General features: G+C 44.3%; 1 protein-coding gene and 1 pseudogene across 2 annotated transcripts in view; both read right to left on the reverse strand.

Moving 5' to 3' along the window:
* KCND2 (potassium voltage-gated channel subfamily D member 2) overlaps positions 1–11,514 on the reverse strand; it is a 289,437-nt gene that overhangs the window by 252,403 nt on the left and 25,520 nt on the right. The gene's annotated exons all lie outside the window — the stretch shown is intronic.
* The window catches only part of LOC309379555 (craniofacial development protein 2 pseudogene), an 85,380-nt pseudogene continuing 76,418 nt past the window's right edge, over positions 2,553–11,514 (reverse strand). Inside the window, exon 3 of the transcript XR_014173328.1 lies at positions 2,553–2,986. The product of XR_014173328.1 is annotated as a craniofacial development protein 2 pseudogene (transcript). The remainder of the gene's footprint in view (positions 2,987–11,514) is intronic.

An 11,514-nucleotide genomic window follows, 5' to 3' on the forward strand; every position in this document is an offset into this window, starting at 1 on the left:
ACGGCTTCCGCTTGCTTTGGCGGGAGGCGGCCCTTTCGTGGGGCAAGGGGGGGCGCCCAGCAACCCTCCAAGTCAACTTCCCTCCCTTCAACTTCGGGAACGACAAAATGACGTGTTGACCTCCTTGGCTCACACCCCTGTGCGTTCATCGGCCCTCCAAGTTTGGTTGCAATCTTACCCCGATAGGGTTGCGGCAAGTTACCTTATTGATGGGTTTTCTACGGGTTTTAGGATTCCGGTAGCCATGCCTCCCGTGGCACGGAATCCTATTAACCAAAAGTCGATCTATGAGCTCCCTGAAATTGCTAAGAAAAAGATTACAAAGGAGATCGCCATGCATCGTATGGCTGGTCCGTTCAGTACCCCTCCCTTCCCTCATCTGCACATATCTCCTTTGGGTATAGTACCAAAGAAGGCCCCTGGTGAATATCGCCTGATTCATAACTTGTCGCATCCTGTGGGCACATCTGTTAATGATGTAATTCCCCAGGAGCTGTGCTCTGTAAAGTATGCATCTCTTGATCATGCGATCAAGATGATTCGGAAGTACGGCCAGGCAGCCTTATTGGCGAAATGCGACGTTGAGTCGGCATTTCGCTTGCTGCCAATTCATCCAGAGGATTTCTGGCTCCTGGGTTTCCAGTTTGAAGGTAACTATTATTTTGACAAGGCCATGCCTATGGGTTGTTCAATAGCGTGTGCCGCTTTTGAATCTTTCAGTACGTTTTTGGAGTGGGCCCTTAAACAGAAGACTGGATTGGGCGGGGTCACTCATTATCTCGATGATTTTTTACTGGCCTCAGCTCATGATACCGGCAACTGCTCGGTGTTGTTGCAGGCCTTTGCTGAGCTTACGCAGGAATTGGGCGTGCCGCTCGCTGTGGGAAAAACCGAGGGTCCTTCCACCCAACTCACTTACCTGGGTATCCTGCTGGATACTGTCTCTCAAACTTCCAGCTTGCCGGAGGATAAGCTGGTCGCATTGAAGAAGGTGATAAGGGAATTGTTGCCCTTGAAGAAGGTGTCACTGAGGCAACTTCAGTCTTTACTGGGGCACCTGAATTTTGCTTGCAGGGTGGTGGCGCCGGGACGCCCCTTTTGTTCACGATTGGCTCGGCTCACTGCGGGTCTGAAGGCCCCACATCACCGGGTTCGCCTTCCCAGTGATGTAAAATCCGATATGCTAATCTGGCTTGACTTCCTGGAAGGATTCAATGGTATATCCTTATGGCAGGACACATTGAATCTGCACAATAATTTTCAGGTCCAATCTGATGCAGCGGGCTCCCTGGGCTTTGGTCTGTATTGGAATGGCAGATGGTGCGCCAAGCGTTGGCCACCTGCCTGGCAAGGAGAAGCCATTACGCGGGATCTAACTTTTCTTGAGTTTTTTCCCATTGCAGTGGCGGTGCACTTGTGGGTCGATGATTTCAGAGACCGTCGTGTTTGCTTTTGGACTGACAACCAGGCGGTGGTGAACGTGTTGGCTAAGCTCTCGTCGCGTTCGCCCAGGGTGTCGGCCCTTTTGCGGGTTTTTGTCTTGCACTGTTTGCGTTTTAATATAGTGTTTTCTGCGCGTTTCATCCCTGGGGTGTCTAACGAAATTGCTGATGCTCTGTCCCGTTTTCAGATGGAGCGGTTCAGACTTCTGGTTCCAGAGGCCCAGGAACGTCCGGAATATTTCCCGGATCATCTCTGGAACCTTGGCAGCACTTAGTTTTTCAGGGAGTAGCTGCATCTATTTCATCCTCTACTCTCCGGTCGTATTCTAAAGCCTGGGCTGATTTTTGTAGTTTTTCCCATTTTCCAGCTAGTATAGAAGGGAGGGGCCCACCATCCACTTCTCAGGTGTTGCGATACTTAGCGCACCTATTCCAGTTGGGGCGTGCGGCCAAGACAATTAGGATGCAAGCAGCGGCTATAGCCTTTTTCTGTAAATCGCATTATGACAAAGACCCTTGCGCTAAATTCATCGTTCGCAAGGCTCTGGAGGGTTGGAGCAGGATGTGTCCTCCCCGTCCAGCGTCCCGTTGCCCTATTTCATACGATCTACTGAGCAGGATGCGCAAAGTGCTGCGGAATGTTTGCTGGTCCAAATATGAGGCTCGCCTTTTTTCGGCGGCTTTCTCCATTGCCTTTTTTGGCGCCTTACGGGTGGGTGAACTGGTGCTTGAAGTTCACAAGGATGGTAGGTCTAGGGGACTGCTCTACCAGGATGTGGAGCTCTTCCCTAAGGAGCTGAGACTCACGATAAGGAATTCGAAAACTGATCAGGGGGGCAGAGGAGCCCTTATTCGTCTCCCCGCTTCGGAGGAAGCAGGCCCTTGTCCGGTAAAGGATGTTAGGAGGTTCCTGGCCGTTCGCCCTGCAGGGGTTGCCCTTATCTAGGCACCAGTTGGCAATGGTGATGCGAAAGGCGATCAGGGCCTGTGGGGAGTCCTCTGATGGTTTTGCCCCTCATTCCTTCAGGATCGGGGCTGCCACGACTGCAGCACACTGGGGTCTGTCTGCGGACAGAATCAAGGACATGGGTCGTTGGAAATCTGATGCGTTTAAAGGTTATGTCCGTTAGCAACTTTTATGCTGACATTCTTTTTGCTTATTATCTCGGGTTTAGCAGCGGTCCGCATCTGGATGGTGGGACACAGTATCGTGCACTGGGCAGGCATTGGAGCCCGACAGTCCGGATTGGGAACGGGTCTCGGCCTTCCTCCACATGTCCACTTGTCTTGGCTGTCCAGGCGAGGAATGCGCTGGTCAGAATTCCTGCCGCTGATTCGTAGGCAGCTGATTTTGGAGGGGCCGCCCACGGCTATTGTGGTGCAGCTGGGCGAGAACGACCTGGTTGACATGGACTGTCTGTCATTACGTGAGGCAATTTCGCACGACCTGGGGGTGCTGCGGGAGTTGCTGCCGACAACAAAGTTATTTTGGTCAAGGTTTTTGCAACGACGGGTTTGGAGGGGAAGTCGTTGCCCAGCTGCCACTGAAAGGGCCAGGAAGCGTATAAATGCAGCGGTGTCAAGGAAGGTCTTGGAGCTAGGTGGTGAGGTTATCTCCCACCCCGAGATTCTTTTTCGGAATGAGTCCCTCTTCAGGGAGGATGGGGTGCACCTTTCGGCCTTAGGAAACAGGGTTTGGCTGGGTGCTGTGGTGGCGAAGCTGAGGTCCTGGCTGGGTTTGTGAGTGGTTTGGCGGTGAGCTTGGTGCTCCATGGCGGTTAGGCATTGGTTAAAATTCTGGTTGGAGGAGGGGTAAGTGCCTACCCCTCAAATGGCGGTGTGGAAAAGGGAATTCCGTTAAAGGAATCCAGGGGCTTGCCATTCTTTCGTCCTTGTCCCTGGAATCGGACCTGGGCCGTGCAAGCCCCAACGGGACATGAGGGTGAGAAGTGATGGTTTGGGCCCCAGCCTCACTTGCTCACCCAACATTTGTTTCCCATGCTGGCTTCCGCTGGAATCCGGAAGTCAGCTCTGTCCCTGGGCATGGACAGATAGTCATAACCAATGCCTAAGCAACCACTCACAATTATGTATTAAAATAAAGTTGTGGCCAAAATTGATGCCAAAAACCTTAAACAAAAATTGATGTGTGATGTGTGCATTTCTTGGTGGGGGTGGCCTGGTGGAACTCAACACGCAAAGCGTGTTCTCCCTAAATGAGAGCACGTGTTGCGGTTGGGGGAATGCAGGCCACCATGGTATGACTGTGCAATTTAAGGACCAGGCAGTTAAGGGTTAATTGGGTCTCTGGGGAGTTTTGTGTGTAGCCAATTTAGGGGTGGGGTTTGAGCCTTAAATACAGGACGCCATTACTGGGGGCGTCCTCTTGGCCTTTTACCGGATCACCCGCCCACCCTCCCTTGTTAAAAGGGGGGGTTTTTTTTGGTTACTTGACCTTGCTATGCCTGTCATGGGGTCGCTTGCCTTCGAGCAAGGGCCTGGTAGGAATTTTCCCATTTGGCTAATTGGCTGGTGCCATTTGGGTTTTGCCTACTGCGTAGCAAATCGTCACAACTTGTAAGGTTGGCGGTTAGGCATTGGTTAAAATTCTGGTTGGAGGAGGGGTAAGTGCCTACCCCTCAAATGGCGGTGTGGAAAAGGGAATTCCGTTAAAGGAATCCAGGGGCTTGCCATTCTTTCGTCCTTGTCCCTGGAATCGGACCTGGGCCGTGCAAGCCCCAACGGGACATGAGGGTGAGAAGTGATGGTTTGGGCCCCAGCCTCACTTGCTCACCCAACATTTGTTTCCCATGCTGGCTTCCGCTGGAATCCGGAAGTCAGCTCTGTCCCTGGGCATGGACAGATAGTCATAACCAATGCCTAAGCAACCACTCACAATTATGTATTAAAATAAAGTTGTGGCCAAAATTGATGCCAAAAACCTTAAACAAAAATTGATGTGTGATGTGTGCATTTCTTGGTGGGGGTGGCCTGGTGGAACTCAACACGCAATAGTATTACTCAGTTCTTACTTTGGAAGAAATCCCACTCATCTTGATGGGACATTTCCAGACAGTAGTATTTCAGATAATTGCTAATTCATATATTTGTATACTAGAACCACTTATGAAGTCATTCCTATTGAAGGCTGGATGACAGACTAGATAATAAATTCTAAGCAAACTTTCCCCCTCTTCCATACTATGATGAATTTTCAACTGACTTCGTGTGCACATTAGTTGGTTCCCCCCAAAAAAATAAAATAAAAATGAAAGCACTGTTTGGCTATAGACTCTTACTAGAATGATATAATTCACCCAGCCAACCAAAAAGTAACTTTTCACTTCTGTCTTAGAAAGCAAGTTATTAGGGATAATATAACTGCCAGATCTAATCATAGCCGAGGAATGCATTGCCCTCTTTTCATATCAACCTTGATTCAAAATAGAATTTCTTATTCTGCTTCTCTTCTCAATTTCTTAGTTCATTTTAGTAACCTTTATTATGTGCCTACAGAGCTCACTATTCCATGCTGAAATAATTCATTATATGTAAAGACTGCAGTACAAGCTGTGCCCTGGCCAAAGCAGTTTTACCACAGAATATTTAAAAATCCTCTCTCCTCTACCTCTCCCCTTCTTAAGGATTAAACCATGAATCTGTTTTTGGTACTGGATTATAAATGCAACAGAATTCACCATACTATTTAACATTTACATTGCACAATCCTTTATTTACTATGTGTATATTTTGTTCTTCATATTTCTATATTTTGATGTTCAAAACCGCCAGCAATTTTGTAAAGTTTTTTCCCCCTTTGCAGATTTAATGCAGAAAGTGTATTGTCACTATAGTTTTATAATGTGTGTGCTGGATCTAAGGAAACATGAACAGAAGGAAAATAGTCTTTTTTAGTGCTGTTCTGCAAATGCATAGAAGTTCACTCAGTGCTTTTATGGGTTGTATAGCCATTCTCACGCTTCCACTTGTGCAGGAGTTTGCACAAATTGTTTCACAGGCAGAACATCACCTTTGCCTAAAGTTTCACTTTGCTCATACAATGCCCTAGTGTAAGGTGTAAAACAATTCTTCCATCAATGGGAGGGGAACCCCATCTCCATCATCAACCAATTTTAGATATTAAATTAGTGATTAATGCAGTCTTTCCATCACAGAATAACATCTGACAGAAGTTTATAATCTGGTCCAACAATGGTTTGGATACTCAAATGTTCTCATATTCAAAGTGAATAATAAATTCTTGATTTACAGCAAAATCCTAGGCATGTTTACTCCCAAGTAAGCTCCACAACTATAAAACCTATAGATAGTCTATCAGAAAAACACTATGCCTTTCTTTCTAGCACATAAACAGTGAACAGGAAGATTGAAGGACGCTGAAGGAATTGGTGGCATTTGGTTGGTTCAACGGTAAAGCATTTTATTCAAAAGTCCCTGGCACCCATGGACGAAATCTTCTGCTCACAATTTGAGCGGAAGGGCACCTTTTGACTCTCTCCTCTGAATCTAGTTGACTTTCTTGTTAGCTGAAAGAATTGATTGCTTGTAAGGATTTTTTTTTTAATGTTCCATTTATATTCTGCCACTTTACAAGGGAAAGTAGTATTAATAAACATAAGACAACCCAAATGATGGGCTAGATCCAGAAGGATTAGAGACTTCCCTTTAGAAAAAATATAAATAAATGAAGGCTCGGAGTCTGAAATCCCTGTTCAGGAGTGCCAAGGAAGGTTTTCATGGGCACCAGGGCTGGTGACCTCCACCCTAACAGACCAGGCCTCCAATGACTTTAATCAGAGAGTAGAAACCATGCAACACACTAAAATACTAGAAGTCAACAATGGCAAGGGCCCCAATGCTTTTCATACCTATAAACCCACCACTGGTGGGTCTTCAGAATTCACTTCTACATCATCTCATTCTGACAAAGTGCCTTTCTCATCAACATCACAGATCCTCCAAGTGTCCCTGTTTTCCAGGGACATCCCTGATTTAGAGATGCTGTCCCAGTTTCTGATTTGATCCCAGAATGTCCCATTTTTCCTTCGGATGTCCCTATTTTCACTGGAGAAATGTTGGAGGGTATGGAGTTATCCAACCCCTGAGCTGTCTGAAGGCAATCCTGTATAGAGATTTTTGAATAAAAAGTTTATTTTTTTTTTTTGGTTTTTATATATGTTGGAAGCTCCCCTGTGTGGTTAGGCAACTCAGTGAGATGAGTGGAGTATAAATAATAAAGTTATCATTATGGAATGGGGCATCCCTATTTTCATCAGTGAAATGTTGGAAGGTATGGTGTCAGACACAGTTGACGAATCCTCTTGAAATTCTTCCTGGTCTACAGCCATGCAGGAGAATGCAACTTCAGAAGAAGTTGCAGGCCTTTTAAAGATTGGAGACATCTTTCCCATGGGGCCTGAAACCACTGGAAGAGGTCTTGCCAGGTTTTGTAGGGCTTCAGATGACTCTGTTCCTTTGCTGAGACAACAACTTGTAATATTCAGCCAGCAGGGACCACTGGGAACTGTCTAAGATCCCGACTGGTTTGTCCTGAAGAGGCTCTGGTAATTGCTACCACTTCCACAGTGAACCCAAGGCTCTTTCAGGAAAGAACAGACTGGAGCCTATAGCTACAGGGAAGCCATTTTGATTCTCTGCTGATATTTATCATGCTTAGGAAAAGCTTTACGCTAGTTCTGTATCTTTATATTTGTATTAATTGTTTTATGGGTTGCATTGTATTTGGTTACTTTACTGATTTTTGTGAATAGCCCAGGAAATGTTGGTCAATAAGCAATGTACAAATGGCTTAAATAAATAAACAAACAAACCAGGTGGAGATTCAGAATATTTTATTTTAAAAACATAAGAAAAGCCCTGCTTGATCAGTGGACAACCAGATGCATATCTGAGCTATGGGGCAAGACTGAACCTAGCCTGAACTTTCAGGAAATCTCTGTTCAAATTGTGAATTAAATCTTGAACAGCCCAAATCCAGAACTACATCTGTTTGAAAACATTACCTAGCTGAATGTGGAAAGGGATAAAGATAAGCTTTAATGCGCAGATGTCTGTATGTTATGAAATTCTCTTTCAAAAATCACAGGCAAGCTCCTGAAAAATGCTGGAGTAAGATTTTACTTTTATTGCTCTTGTTCTATAACCTATAAAAGGTAGGTTTTGCTCCTGCAAATAATCAAATTATATTATACAGTATGCATGTGAGTGGCCTGTGTGTGTTCCCAGAAGGTGCTTTTAGTCATGGACGGGTAGCAAAGCTACTTTTGATTTCACAGATCTATAGACTGAGCCACTGAAATTTGGAGCTTGGCTCCCATTCAAAAGCAGCTGTGTCACCGGGTCACTTCTAAAACATATGGTGTATATTGGGGGCTCAGTGGTGACTCCAGGCCAAGGACTTCCTTAAGTGTGGTACCAACCTTAGGCTATGGTTGACGATACGCAGCCAGATTTTTCTATACAAGACAAAATGGCCTGACAGCTGTCTTTGCCGCATATCAATCCTACATTCCTAGATTCTCAGAAAGAAGTCCCACTGTGTTCAGTAGGACGCCCAGGTGTGTATAGGGCCAAATAGGAACTTGTTAGTACCTGGTCACCTCTCCAAAAACAGCGATTGTTGGGCAGCAAAGATGAGGTCTTGCTGAAACTGGACCTCCTTCATTTCTTTCCCGGTTTTTCACCAAGGCTGAAATAATCATCTTATTTTATCTTTATAAAGTAGCTGCATAGTTGATTTTGTAGAATTTTAACAGAATATTAAGAAGCCCTCTGAAGTACAAAGTGCCAGCTGGTTGCCAACAAATGGGGGGTCAGGTGTGAAAGTGAGCTTGTAAACAAGAACCATTTTTTTGTCCCTCCCCCTAAATAAATACCTGCTCAAATTCACATTTTGCAGGTCTCTTAAATTACCAAATTTATCCACACAAAAAACCCAGTTATAATTTATGAAAGTATTTGTTATAGTGAGGCTTAATGCATCTGTCCTTATGATAACTGAGTATCTCCATAATGAATGAATCACCAAATGAAGCCTATTTTCATGCTGGAATTTACACTGGCATAATGCAGTCCTCATGTCCAGAATCAATTTGTATTTTATTACAAGGTTTGCCAGTAACTATAAAGAGCCAATGCCTCATGTGTTTCAGAATTAGCAGCTGGGGGGTGGGGGGTGGAGATAGACTCTTTCTTCAGCTGCTATGTTTTAAGTCGTTTGTTTTACCCATGCATGACTAAGTTAGGACTGTTGCAGTTTTGAAGAGAATCACTCCTATAAGCCTGATATTCAAGCAGAACAGAAGACAGCCATTTGTGTGTGTAACAGAGAAGGAACTATTTAGTGCATGGTGTCCCAATATAACAAGCAAGCACCCTTTCCTAACCTCACACAGTGTACTCGGCTGTGTCTTTTTGAGATGAGAACATTGCTTTCCAAAGAAAATATTTTGGCTAGGACATCCAAAGATGTATTTGACATGACAAAGATGCTGTGTGTACTGTAGAACTGTTGGTAGCATAACCTGTATAATTCAAGTCAGACAGTGCACATAAATTATAAGACTCAATAAAATTAATTACATTGTTTTTGCTCAGTGAGATTATGTCATAAGTGCTCATCTCAGAAGAGCCAAAGAGAGACACATACTCATTTTAAATTCAGTGAAGTCATTTCTGTAGTCTTCAGAATTATGGATACAATATGTTTTTACCTGTAGAGGATTCACCTAGTTATACTAACTTGGGTAATATTTTTAATAGAAAAAAATCCATTAAAATTAATTAGAATTGAAGCTTAGATAAAACATAGTGAAGCTGCACACAAAGGCTGCATCCTGCTAAGTCAAATTTACCTCTTGAAATAAGAAGGATCCGACCCTCTGTCTCCTTCAGCAAAAAATGATTACGCATGAGGAAGCTGTTTCAAGCAATTTGGCTCCTGCTTGAGAGGCCAATTCACCACTTTTGACAATTTGAAGGCCATGTGGAAGGGAGACTTGGGGAAGACTTTAGAACCAGCTCTGAAAGAGAAAAGTCTGGTCTACCAAGCCGTTCTCCTCAGTTTCTGCCAATATACAGGAGAACTCTTTCAAAGTAGTAAACTGGTGGTTCAATGCACCAGCCAGGCTTGCCCATATCTTAGATCTAGGGTCTAAAAGCTGTTGGCAGGACTGCCCAAATAAGGATACATAATGGCATATATTCTGGGACTGTTGTTTTGATTCTGCTTTCTTGGATAGAATGCTGGGGAAAATTATATCCATAACTGGCAAAAAGGTGGTGAAAAACTCAACGTTATGCTTGCTCTCCATACTCAGATTGAAATTCCCTGACCTTGAGCCATGGCTAGTGACTATTTGTTGTATCTTTAAAATATGGCAATACCCCCACCCCAAATGAGAACATCCCCACTTTTAAAGTTTCAAAATGTTATACAGAAACAGAATGTCTGAGATTACAATAAAGTCTTCTCCATTTCAGTAGTCCAATAAATGAATAATTGGCCAAAACAACAACAACACAAAAACATTTGTTTGTTTTACATGTAGTTGTTAAAATGGAACAGGCACCATAAAATACTAAACTACAAGTTTTTAGCTTTTCTGTCACATCTCGGTGCACTTAATATCCTCCTGTCATATTATTTATGACTTCAGAAAGTAATGGGTTATTTCCTATTATCTCTTCAATAAATAAGTAAATCAGCACATATTGCAGAACTACAATTTGTTAATGAGACAGCCTAAAAAATTGTCATGGTCTCTGGCTTCAAACGCTTGCACAGCATCTAACCCTTAGAGCTCAATTTGTTGTTGTTGTTGTTTAGTCGTTTAGTCGTGTCCGACTCTTCGTGACCCCATGGACCAGAGAACGCCAGGCACCTCTGTCCTCTACTGCCTCCCGCAGTTTGGTCAAACTCATGCTGGTAGCCTCGAAAACACTATCCAACCATCTCGTCCTCTGTCGCCCCCTTCTCCTTGTGCCCTCCATCTTTCCCAACATCAGGGTCTTCTCCAGGGAGTCTTCTCTTCTCATGAGGTGGCCAAAGTACTGGAGCCTCAGCTTCACAATCTGTCCTTCCAGTGAGCACTCAGGTTTGATTTCCTTCAGTATGGAGAGGTTTGATCTTCTTGCAGTCCATGGGACTCTCAAGAGTCTCCTCCAGCACCATAATTCAAAAGCATCAATTCTTCGGCGATCAGCCTTCTTTATGGTCCAGCTCTCACTTCCATACATCACTACTGGGAAAACCATAGCTTTAACTATACGAACCTTTGTTGGCAAGGTGATGTCTCTACTTCTCAAGATGCTGTCTAGGCCTGTCATTGCCCTTCTCCCAAGAAGCAGGCGTCTTTTAATTTCGTGGCTGCTGTCACCATCTGCAGTGATCATTGAGCCCAAGAAAGTAAAATCTCTCACTACCTCCATTTCTTCCCCTTCTATTTGCCAGGAGGTGATGGGACCAGTGGCCATGATCTTCGTTTTTTTGATGTTGAGCTTCAGACCATATTTTGCGCTCTCCTCTTTCACCCTCATTAAAAGGTTCTTTATTTCCTCCTCACTTTCTGCCATCAAGGTTGTGTCATCTGCATATCTGAGGTTGTTGATATTTCTTCCGGCAATCTTAATTCCGGCTAGGGATTCATCCAGCCCGGCCTTTCGCATGATGAATTCTGCATATAAGTTAAATAAGCAGGGAGACAAAATACAGCCTTGTCGTACTCCTTTCCCAATTTTGAACCAATCAGTTGTTCCATATCCAGTTCTAACTGTAGCTTCTTGTCCCACATAGAGATTTCTCAGGAGACAGATGAGGTGATCTGGCATTCCCATTTCTTTAAGAACTTGCCATAGTTTGCCGTGGTCGACACAGTCAAAGGCTTTTGCATAGTCAATGAAGCAGAAGTAGATGTCTTTCTGGAACTCTCTAGCTTTCTCCATAATCCAGCGCATGTTTGCAATTTGGTCTCTGGTTCCTCTGCCTCTTCTAAATCCAGCTTGCACTTCTGGGACTTCTCGGTCCACATAC

The sequence above is a fragment of the Podarcis melisellensis genome, assembly GCF_964234715.1.
Source record: "Podarcis melisellensis genome assembly, chromosome: 10".
In the NCBI taxonomy this organism is placed as follows: domain Eukaryota; kingdom Metazoa; phylum Chordata; class Lepidosauria; order Squamata; family Lacertidae; genus Podarcis; species Podarcis melisellensis.